This window comes from Numenius arquata, chromosome 19, assembly GCF_964106895.1.
Source record: "Numenius arquata chromosome 19, bNumArq3.hap1.1, whole genome shotgun sequence".
Taxonomy (NCBI): Eukaryota; Metazoa; Chordata; class Aves; order Charadriiformes; family Scolopacidae; genus Numenius; species Numenius arquata.
The window spans coordinates 796,402-808,918 of NC_133594.1; the positions used below are offsets into that span (position 1 = coordinate 796,402).

Genomic DNA, 12,517 nt, shown 5'->3' on the forward strand with positions numbered 1-12,517 from the left:
GCACATGAAGTGGAGAACTTGGGGAGGACGGTTATCACCTACCAAAGGGCGCTTGTTAAACAAATAAGCATAGCTTAACAACAGAGTGAAAAAGGCCATTAGAAACAAAAGACACCCTCAGAAAGAAATCAAAATTAGGAGAATGTAAACTCAAGGAAGTTTCACCTGAAGCCATAAAAAGCCAATCTAGAAAAAGATTTTGAGAAACAGGTCACTGAAGGAATAAAACCTAATTAAAAAAAAAAAATCAAACACACAAGCACCAGAAGTCTGCCAGGTTCTGGTATAAATCAAGCACTGAAGAAAGCTAAAACCACGGGATAAAAATTCAACTTCTTTGCACCAGTGCTCACTTGTGACAGGGCTCAGCAATTCCCCTCCTGGACTCTTCCTTCATCAGGAATGAGCTGAGCATCTGCCTCAAACTGCAGGGTCACCAGAGTAAGATGCAGACCCGCCTAGCAAAATTAACAGGGAAAAAAAAAAAAAATAATCTACAGGGCCAGACAGTATCCATCCAAAAGTCTGAAAGGCATTGAGCTATTAAAATTACCTAGCTACTACAAAATCACTGGTATCAATGTCAGGACCTAAGAATCAGAATGCATGAGATTCCACCGTTTTAGAAGAGATCCAAGGAACTAGGAACTGCAGAACTTAATTTCTGTAGTAGAAAAAATCATATAAGCAGCAATTAAAAAATGAAAAAACTAAAAATTAGTGTTCACAGAGATTAAAAAAAAAAAAAAACAGAAACAACCAACCAAAAACCCACCAGGAATCGCTATGGCTTCTGTAGAGGGTCACAGCTCCCTGAGGGCTGAGGACCCTGGCAAGGGTCAACGTGCAAGCAGAAAAGGGCAAGTGAGCGGTGCCCTTTTCCAAGGGTACCCGGATTTCCAAAAAGCCTTACACAAGTCTCCTCTATGAAGGCTCTTACAGCAAGTACACTCACAATGCTTTCATATGCACAGGATAAAGTAAGAAGTCATCTCATTGATTAACAACTGATTAAAAGATGGAAAATAAAGGGCAGAAATAGTTCGTTATCACAGTGGGGTCCCGCAGACATCTGCTCCGTGCACCAAATAAGATTTGGAGAAAGGAATACACCAGGGGGGAAAACAACGACATACACAAAATCAAGGTATCTAAATTAGACATTAGCATTCAAAAAGCAATGGAGGAGGCACTGAGGGCACTTCAGCGGCGCGAGCGCGGCGTTCCACAGCAGCCAGCGAGGAACAACGAATTGTGAGTAAAGAAATAGAAAATGTGCCGGTGCATAAAGCTGTGTCCATAGCACTGCGCATCGTTCCAGTGTGCCCATCTCGAAAGCAATTGCAGAAATAAAATGGGAAGAAAGGAAGCAAAGGAGGGCAACAAGGGTGATCCAGGGACACTCCCGCGGGGTCCACAGACTGCCCCGAGGAGCAGCATCCCAAGGACGGGCATGCAGGACAGCTGGTCATAGAGTCATAGAATTGTTATGGTTGGAAGAGGCCTCTAAGATCATAGAATCACAAAATTATTTGGGTTGGAAGGGAGCTTAAAGACCATCCAGTCCCAGCCCCTGCCCCGGGCAGGGACACCTCCCACCAGACCAGGTTGATCAAAGCCCCATCCAACCTGGCCTTGGACCCCTCCAGGGATGGGGCAGCCACAGCTTCTCTGGGCAACCTGGGCCAGGCTCTCACCACCCTCACAGCAAAGAATTTCTTCCCCAGATCTCATCTCAATCTACCCTCTTCCAGTTTGAAGCCATTACCCTTTGTCCTATCACTGTGCCCTTGTAAAAAGTCCCTCCCCAGCTTTCCTGGAGCCTCTTGAGGGACTGGAAGGGGCTCTAAGGGCTCCCCGGAGCCTTCTCTTCTCCAGGCTGAACCCCCCCAATTCTCTCAGCCTGTCCCCACAGCAAAGGGGCTCCAGCCCTACCAGCATCTCCATGGCCTCCTCTGGACCCACTCCAAGAGGTCCATGTCCTTCTGATGTTGGGCGCTCCATATCGTCAAGTCCAGCCATTAACCTAGCACCACCAAGTTACCGGCAAGGTTGCTGCTTCCCAAAGCACAAAGCTAAACCCCAAAAATAAACCCTACAAGCAAAGGAAAGCAAATATTTTTTCACGCTCCTATTTGCCTAAATAAATTGCAGACGCTGCAATTATCCAAATCGTTGCCTCGGCGGTCAGTAACACCAGGCTACTGAAAATCCACATAACGAGGGGCTGCAGCACATCCTGGGGACAAGATACAAGGAGCCTCCAAAAGGTGGGCACAGCTCTGTGAAGCAGAGGTGAGAAAGAAACAGCTGGATGCCACCCCTGCCGGAGTGGAAAATAAAGCTATTATTAGTAAATCATCTGTCCCGTACCTGGAGTTACACAGGACACGGGTGTAAGATAGTTCCTGCCCTGCAGAGCTTGCTGGCAAGGCTGCAGCCTCACAAGAAAACCCAGAAAAGAGTTTGCAGTACCGTTTTCTTCTCCTAATTTATTAAGTCTGTCGCCACTCAACATCTGGTGATGGAGAAACGGGAACCAAAGCTGCTGATGGCTTCAGCACCTCATATAAAAAGGCATCCCCCATGCCCGGGAGAGGGCACAAAAACATCTCGGGAGGGTGGGAGAAACCCACAAGCTCAACCAGAGCCAGGAGAGAGCTCCTGCAAAGGGACAGATCCGGAGCCGGGGCTTAGAGCAAAACATCCTCTGCCTTCAAACAGAGAGATGGGGAAACGCAGCAGTGCGGAAAGTCGAGGGAAAATACTGGAGTATGGACTCATAGAGGTGTCCAAGAGGAGAAAAACGTTTCTGATCCAACATCTCACCTTCCTCACGCAGAACTATTAAATAGTTCCCGCACAGAAATGAGTAACGGACCCAGCGAATTTGCTGGGTCCTCGGCTTCGCTGGGGGATGCTCTTCGAGTCAGCTTCAGGTCACATCTGAAACCCCTAAACTATTTCCAGAAAGAGAGAACAGCCCCAAATTCTTTGAGTTTACAGCTCGCTGCGACGTCTACTCGGAAAAATCTAAGAAAAATAACTGGGGAAAAAGTTTAAAAGTTATGATGTCCCCCCCACCAAAAAAAAAAAAAAAGTTTCTGCAGTTTGCTTTTGAAAAATTTCCTCCTGCTTTTTTGGGTTTGTGGGATCATTAAAATAGCTGAGCTGGGAACGTCATTTACTTCGTTGGCTTTGCGAAGAAAGAGTACCTTCTGGGATGGAACAGTGGGGATGATTGTGGGGGAAAAAAGGCGAATAAAACGGATTCAACTATTCATATGCAAAATAGACCAAATGATTCTTTATATAACAAACTACTATAATGTGATTAAACTTTAAATATTTAAAAAAAAAATATATCTCAACACGTTGGCAGAAAAGAAACTAAAATGTATTATTCCCAGTGCCGGAATATTTCTAAATGAAAGCATGTATTAATGGAATATATATTCCTTGTATTTACTGCGTAAGGGCTCTCTTGCCATGGAGAGAGTTAAGGTAGAGGGATCGCATGTTTTGGAAACAACGTTGGCCGAGCACTTGAAAATTACACAAATCCAGAGGAGACAGATAATTTTTTTTTTTTGCTATTTTTGGGTGGGAGGAAGGAAGAGGCTTGAAAAATGTAAATATTCTAATGCCATTTTTCCTCCAGAATGCTATTTTGCTCATGATAATAGTCTCTTAACAGAACAAAATCCTTCTGTCCTGCAGAGTCCAAGGGGTGAGGCTGAAGCACAGGAATTAGGTACCATTTTACTGACTTCAGTGAAAGCTCCTTGCGGGAAAATTTAACCACAAGCCTAGATCCCTGCAGGACTGGCCCCTAAGTGAATTCCTAAGCAGAATAAAAATTAAAGCATTGAAGATTTAAAAAAAAAAAACCCAAGCAAACAACACATCCTATGAGGAAAAGTCAAGATACAAATGGAAAATTCCTCCCTGGCTCCATGGATGCTAATTGCGTACCTTATGCTAGGAGCTGAGTATCATAAATTTCTGCATATATATTTAATTAGGTTAATTTGTAAAACGTAGACATATGTCTGCTTAAAGTAGACAGGAACATTTCATTTTTTACATTTTAAATATCACATAATGAACTACAACCACAAACACTGTTGATGCTGGAGCAGGAAGGCCAAAGAGCTCTCTGTAGAAGGAGGAAAGCAGAAACATTTAGGAGTCATCCAAATACCCACCCACAAGGTGTGATGCCATCTCCCCACGCTATCAGAAACCAACGCAACTGGAGCATTCCCAGCAAATCTACTTCTTACCAACCAAACCAATTAAGACTACGGTATAAAAACAAAAAAAAATAAAAAAAACAAATACATGCAAGGTTTCTGGAAAAGGGTCTCTAATTTTTCTCCGTTTTGGGGTGTTTTTTCCCCATTTACGAATGGCACCACTGTTTCCACAGAGGATGCTCCCATGGACTCATGCCTACATCCCTCCAACGTCCACGAGCTGCCTCCGGGAGCAGGAACTGCATCCCTGCTCTCAGACCACGCGTGACCCAACTTGGACCTTGCAAACTCGCTCCAGCTGTATTTTGCCACCACCTAATGCAATTTATTTAGATATATTTGCATTTTTTTATTTCTCACCCAGCGTCTTCCCGGGCTTGTGGCAGAGCGGGTCCCTCCGAGGCTGTCTCCCTGGCAGTGTCCTAACAAACCCCATTAAGGAGAAACACTAATTCTAACTGCTGTTATCACCAACCAGCCAAATTTATAGGCCTCTGAAATAAAGACAGATAAGAAGGTAAAAATATCCCTCCCTCAGAGTTAATATGTAGTGTGCCTCGGTGGTATTAACCATAACTAGAGAGCCAAAGCCACATGTCCCCAAGCAGTCAAAATACAACCAGGGATGGTCTTCCCAGTGTTCAATCATTAATTCCTTCACCGACAAAGTTCATCCCCAGCCCACACCAGTCCCACCAGCTGGCGCCCACTGCCAAGCACCCACCCGGCAACCCCAAGGCCACCGATGCATCCCCAGTGTTGCTGCCACCACTGTCGTCATCCCAAGGATGCACTTGAGCATCTCGAGCGCCCGACATGGGCTCCTGTCGACGGCATCATCTGATTGCAAAGAGAAATCCTGCTGATTCCCAAGGGGATTTTCAAATCCCCTCCAGTACCAGCCCAATCTAAATCCAGCTGTGCCTCCCCACACGGTTTCAAAAATGCATACAGAAATTCAAAAAGGTATTTTGTTTCCAGCAAATAATTATCCTGTGTCCTTTCCCACTCTCAAAATTACAAATATCACAAATGCCAGTAAAAGCTCAGGATTTGCAGCCCAGAGGCTAAAGCGCCTCAGACCTCGAGTGACGGATTTACACCCAGGAAGCAGTAGCTCTTCTTGGGTTTCATGCTCCGAACCTCCCGAGGCCGCCTGCACGCTGCTCACTGGGGTGCTCTCCGTTCAGCTTCCAAACTACACCCAACAGTCCACGGACTTCATCTAAAAAAATCATACAAATCTGCTGGAATAGGGTTTCATTCATTCTCCCCTTGTGTAGCCACGTAATTAAAATCCTACTAAAAAAACCCTCACCAAAATAGGGACAACTCGATTCCAAGCGTGCCCCCCAAAGGCTCGGCGGTGCCCCAAGGACCACGACCAGGCTCCGCTCCCAACAGGGTCAACCCACCTCGCCGCGGGTTTTCCTCCAGGTTCCCCTCCCAGCTCTCCCGCCCCGGCAGAGCCGTTGGCTTTGGTTGCAGAGTTTTGAAAACTGAGGTTTAATACTTCTAAAAATAGGTCTGAAGCAATTAAATACTTGTACTAAAATTGTTCTCAACGTACTGGAAACAGAACCTAAATGATGAGCCTTCAACACAAGCACACCCAACTTCTTCTGAAAACTCACTTCTGTTGCTATTTTCGGGCAGGAGAGGATACCTACACCCACACAGCGTAAAAAATCAACTTGCAAAAAATGACTTGCTGCCCAAGTATCTAGTAAAATGAAATCACAACAAGTGTTAAAACCTGAAAACCCTGGTAACACGGTGGTGCCATCAGGACACCAGGTCGTGACCACGTCTGGCCCGTCGTGGCCATTGAGGAGAGCTCTGCTCAGCTCGCCCCCGGTGGAAAGGTCTGACAAACATGCCTGGTCTCACTCCTACCGGGTGCTGAGATGCTGAACCTCACATGGTAACACCCCGAATTTCTAGAACGGAGGACACTGATGGCTCTGAGGGTCTGACCCCAGCGCTGCCGAGCCACTTGCCAGCACCAACCCGACAGTCCCCGCAGCATCCCAGACTCACGGGAGAGCTGCTCTCTCCATCGCCAACTCAAGTCCCTCAGAGACGTCCATATGCACCAACCAACACGTACACACACGTACTGACCCCACGGCAGCTCCGGCAGCCCCCAGCCGACGTTCCCGTTCCCCTGGGTGAGCTCGTTACCAGCGCAGGGAAAATCTACAGTCGCCGCTTTTCCACTTCCAGCCTTATTTTTCACATTACACCAGCCAAATATAGATGCAAAAGAAACAGGAGGACTGTAAATTACAAGCAAGGAAGGCCTTGCCTATATAATTAATCTTTGCAGGTAGAGCACAGCAGTTCAGCCTTTCTAAGGTCTGGGCAACACAGGGGAGAAGAATAAAGGCAAAGGAGAGACTCCCCAGAAGAGCTACCCCAGCAGAGAAACTGGTACCGTGACACTGGTCCCACCATTGAAAAGCATCACGCATGCTGGGGTGACCCAGAGTTCTGCAATTTCACCCCAAAACAGGCCGCGTGACCTCCAGCTTCTCTGGGGGCGGCGTAACTCCATCAACCACAAGTCTCACCACCCTGTAGGAGCCTGAAACTCTGCCCTGACCTCATCCAAGAGTTTTGTGTAGACCACAAAAGCTCTTCTCTATGGGTCCAGAGGTAGTCCGAGTAGGGGTCCAAAGTCTACTCTGGTAATACCACTTCTCACAGCTCATACCCTTGATGTGACCTCCTTCCCCCAAATACAATAAGAAACTTCTTTGCGGTTGTGCTTTCAAAGAGTACGGAGGAGGATTTTCTCTACTTAACCTCCTTTTTCTGCCACGTCTTACACTGCCCACTTTGGGAGCAAGAAAGAAAGATTCAAACAAGTAAAACCTTAGTACCTCAGAAGAGCCATCATGCAGCTTGCCCAGCACCTCCACGTGCATTTACACACTCAATAGCGTCGGTGTGCAAAACCCACATTACAGGAAATCCCCTGTATCTCTTATTTTGGTACCCAACCAGCACAAGCACATTTCATAGGCTAGCAAACCTGCATGGGAAGAGCACAGATTGCTGACCCCAGCCCGAAAGAAAGACCAACGCTCACACTCAACTTCACCCACCACCTCAGTCCCACCAACAGCAACAAAAGCACTCAATGGGAGACAGCAAACAAGGCCCAGGACTGTGGGAGGACAGATGCAAGGTCTAAATATCCCACATCAACCCAGGGAAAGCAATCCGGCCTTTATGAACACTGTCCAAGGAGCGGGGCAAAGCAGCTTTGGTATCTTCAGCACACATGTGTCTTGGGAAGGGACCTGCTCCACAGAAAGGGCATGTCCTCCACCCCTTCCCTTCTGAAGAAGACACAAGCCTGTAGCAATGCCTCCTATGTCCCACAACTCACCTGAACGTGCAGCACCCACAGGTCCATCTCAGCTTCCCCATGACCAGGAAGCAATGGGAAGCAACAAACTCTGCTCCAGCCAGAGCCAACTGTGCCCGCTGTAGCCACAGGCTCTGCAGAAAACCAACTGTTGCTGAAGCCACCCATCAACTCAATCCGCTGCTTATTCGTTAGAAGTATTAAATTTTGCATCCTCTTGATTATCACGGAACCACAGAATAGTTTGAGTTGGAAGGGATCTTTGAAGACCATCTAGTCCAACCCCCCGGGGACATCTTCACCTAGACCAGGTTGCTCAAAGCCCTGCCCAACCTGAGTTTGAATGTTTCCAGGGATGGGGCATCCACCACCCCTCTGGGCAACCAGGGCCAGGGTCTCACCACCCTCAGCGTAAAAAAATTCCTCCTTATATCTAGTTTAAATCTTCCCTCCTTTTAGTTCAAAACCATTACCCCTTGTCCCATCGCAACAGGCCCATGAGAAAGCTCGCTCTCTCTGTTGTGTATTATATACTATATGTTACATGTATTATATACATAATAATTTGTTTCCACTCTCTTCCTGCTACAACTTTACCCCGCTCCCACTGTCACCAGAGCCAGCCAAGGTCACCAGGAGCCCTGTGCCGTGCCTGTCCCACGCAGGGCACGGAGTCAACCCCTCCACCCTCCATCCCGCGCCACCGCCTTCCCGTGCCCCCCCTTCCCACCCCCGGTGCCACGGCTTACACCCCAGCTCCCACGCGACCGCCCCCGAGGCAGAGCCGAGCGCCACCGATGAAAGACACACGGCAAACGGTTATTTTTCATATACCATCCACGGCAAACAGCATCATTCATTTCTATTCCCTCGCTCCAGACAAATCAATGATTGTTAATGCAAAGTCAACACGTCCAGATGTAGTTTGCATACTAGTTAACCACTAAATTGGCATCACATAGTACAAAATAATCAAGAGACATTCAAGGAACCAAACAAAAGCAAAAAGGAGGCAGATGACTAGCAATTAATCCATAAAAGACCTTTAAAAATTAGAAACTTCTTCCCCAGAAAGCACGGTGTGGCCAAGCTGAATCCGTAAATGCGAAATTCTAAATATACGCCACGCTAGATACTCAGAAATCCAGAAATTACAAGAAATAAGTATCTCATGGCGGCATTTACTCGTGTCCCTTACCAAAAAGGAACCACAGCCTCCAGCCGCGCTCGCAGCCCCGGCACCCCGTCCCCTCGGCCTCCGCACCGGGTCTCCCCCCTCGGCTCATCGGGGACCAACGGGGACCCCCGACAAAACTCCCCAGCACCGCGGGACCATCCCCCTCCACGGCACTGCCCCAGCACCATCCCCACGCAAATAATCCCTTCCGCGGCACAGCATCCGAAGAAGCGAGCACGGATCCCGAATCCGGGAAAATCAGGAAACCTGGCAGCAGGTTTCAACCCAAAGAAATTTAAAAAAAAAAAAAAAAAAAAAAAATTAAAAATTTAAATTAATCTAACTTTTCAAACGCTAATTTCACCACCGCACTGGCATCGTTGCAAACTTGACTGTGCATCACCAGAGCCACGTGACGGAACCCACGAACCCAACTATTCACAGCGTTGCGTTACGGCAGTGACATATATTTAAATTATTCTGGAGTTATGCGAACAGCGTCCTAAGGTTTTATACGGCACTTCTGTAAATATTATCTACTACTTTAATAATATTACGTCTGTTTTCATCCAGGAATGAAAATACGTCTATTTTCATCCTCACTGAGGACGAGAGACTTGTATTTTTTTTTAAAAAAACCAAAATTTAATTTTAATTTCAATCATAACACAAGAAATCTGTTGGTATCGCTCTGCCGGGCTCCCTTCCTCCCCCTCCCCCTTCCAGGCAGCCAAACAGCAAATTTTAAAATGATAAATATTGATCAACTTTCCAAGAATAAAAAAAAAAAAAAGAAGAAAAAAAAAAAAAGAAAATTAATCCCCCTGAAAGCAGACTGCGATGAAAAATTATGAAAAATTTTTCAAGCAGGAGGAGGTTTCCCCTTGGAAGGACACAGGCAGGCAGAAAGGTTAGATTCACAAACCCATTATAACCTCAACAGGAGCTTTTCATCCCCGGCGGAAGGGATAATGGAAGCCGTTGTTTAAAAAGAAACTGATATAGAGAGAGTTAAAGATTGGAAAGGTTGCGGTAGGCACACCTCGGGCGCGCAGCGTCCCCCCACGCTACGGCACCGCGCTCCCACCTCTGCAGAGATGTCACACGCGCAAACACCCACAAAAAATTCACTTATTCCCACAACAGCTGAAAACAGGTTAAACCAGACACAAGCTCGGGCCTTTCAAGTTTCAATTCCTCTATTTTAGGATAGCACGATCAACTTGAAAGATACAACCTGCGAAATGTGGGCATTCTGACCCAAAATTGAATGTATCTCGTTATTTGTAATGAAAATGCAGCACCCATCAATGTGTGTGTGTGTGTGTGTGTGTGTGTGTGTGTCCTGCCCCATCCCACGGCACGGCCCCGCTGCTGCTCCCCACATCCCGGGGTGTGGGGCTGGGCAGAGAAAAAGCACGAGCAAAAGATCTCCGTTTGGAAAAAAAATTATGAAACCTTAAAAAAAAAAAAAATAAAAAAAATAAAAAAAAAAATTACAGCTAAACAGTTTTTTTGGGTACAATCACAGAGTAAGTGAAAGTTACGGGATGCAGCTCAAGGAAGGGAATTTTTAGAGTATAAGAATATGGAAAAGCCACCACGTTAAAGCTTCCTGGATTGAAACCACGAATAAAATATTCTCCAGGATTGTTTAATCCAATTTAGAGCATCGTGTGTAATTTTGACCCATCCGCGCCACCCCGCTCTCACTGCACACTGCTCGCCTCATTATTTGCTAAAAAAAAAAAGATTCAGGAAGAGGGTGGGTCTTTTGGGGGGGGGTTCGAGGGGGGGATATGGAAATAAATGCAGAAATAAAAATATGAAGTTGACATTTCAGAGTATTTTCTCCTCCACCCAAGAGTTATCCTGCTTTGCAAATTTTTTTCCATCGCCCCCCCACTTTGAGCAACCCAAAATGTGAAACAAATAAAGGGGAGGAGGGTGAAAAACAGCCCCAAAACCCTAAATTCAACAGCCACTCCTGCCTAATTTCCAGCAAATACCAAGTTACAGTGAAATAAAAATCAAAATCGGAAAAAAAAAAAAAAAAAAAACGAAAAAAAAAAAAACTTTTCAGGGGTTTGAGATTCAGATTTAAAAATTCATTTTGGATTGAAATTTTATTTTTTTTAAGCACCTGGATTTTAGCATTTGCGGGTAGGTGCCCGGCAGCTCCAGAAACTCACTTCTGAGTTAAAAATTTAAAAATGCCTTTTTCAAAAAAAAAAAAAAAAAAAAAAAAAGAAAAAAAAAACTGCTGCAGCTGTGGAGCCAGCCATCTTGCTATTTTGTCCCCATTTTAGAGAGGAGACTGTGTCAAGGTTGGTAAAACTCAATGTTGACCTAATCTCTCCCTTCCTCTCCCTCCCCCACTTTTGGGTGGAAAGGCCATGTATCTCTCCTATATTGCTTTTTTCTTGAAACAATGCATGTTTCAGTGCTCTTTTGTTATTTATTTTTAAAAAGATCAATACCAAGACCCCAGCATTCAAGGGCAACCCTACAATAATAAACCAGTGTGTGCATAGTCCAGAACTCGCAGGCACCCCGTAACAGCAAAAGAAGAGGCACAGAACAGCATTTAAAAAACAACAAAACCAAAAAAAAAAAAAAAAAATTATGAAAAAAGATTTTTCGATTCAAACTCCAGGAAGGCTTTACAGTAAGAGTCCAAGAGAAAAAGGATTTTGAAATTGTGAAAAATAATCATGGCTGAGCCCCTTGACAGCACTTTAGTTTTAGTGTTTAAAAAAAAAAAAAACAAAATCACTAAATCTGCAATTATTTTTTCACAATATTGTTAATTATGCATATTCATAATATCATGGCGGACTTTATTATAAACCTGTGTAAATACTATATTTATATGATCCACAGTATCTGGAGTTGTTACAGTGTGTGTGTTTAAAAAAAGAAGGAAAAAAAACCCTACTATGGAAATTTTTTTCTGTACAAAAGAAGTAGGAAATTAAATGCTGGAAACTATGTTTTAATTATGCCAGTAGAAACCATCCGAAAAGCCAAGAAATTCAAAAATAAAACTGACATTCGACTCTTAATTTTGCTTGTCCTCGTGTTTTCCTGGACTGTGTTTAGAACCTCATTGTTTAAGAGCAGTTTTGCATGAAATCCAAAATCACCCAAAAAAAAAAAAAAAAAAAATTTGGGTGTGTCCACAGCAAATTTTCTATGCTCTAATTTTCCTGCAAAACTCCTCGTTTGAAACAAATAACTTTAAGCACTGCAGGAAAAAAAAAAAAAAAAAAAAGAGAAAAAAAGAAAAAAAAAAAAAAGAAAATCAGTTTTGGCACAGCGTGCTGCACAAGTTCAAAATTACAATGAAGTACAATTCCTAATTGCTCTGTAACAGCAATTCTCCCACTTTTCCCAAACTCATCATTTTCCCGCAGCCCATCCGGGGGTGCCCACCTCAAACTGGGATCTCGCCCCCCCGGCAACCCTGCAGCTCCCCGGCTCCCTTTGCCTCCAGAAAAGGGGTAGCGGGGGGGGGGGGGGGGGGGGAACCTGAATTCATTCAAATTCCAGCTTAATTTTCATTTACATATTCGCTGGGCTTTGCCTCCGAAGGGACAAACCGGGGATGTGCGGGGCGAGGCGGGGGCTGCGGGGGGGACACCCAGCCCCGCACCGCTCCGCCGCCCCCGACTTTCTCCTAAAATAAGAAATAGCTGAATATTT

The 12,517-nt window shown here is 45.3% G+C and overlaps 1 protein-coding gene across 1 annotated transcript in view; it reads right to left on the reverse strand.

The window, feature by feature from the left end:
* The window catches only part of ZNF618 (zinc finger protein 618), a 174,302-nt gene that overhangs the window by 145,068 nt on the left and 16,717 nt on the right, over nucleotides 1-12,517 (reverse strand). The gene's annotated exons all lie outside the window — the stretch shown is intronic.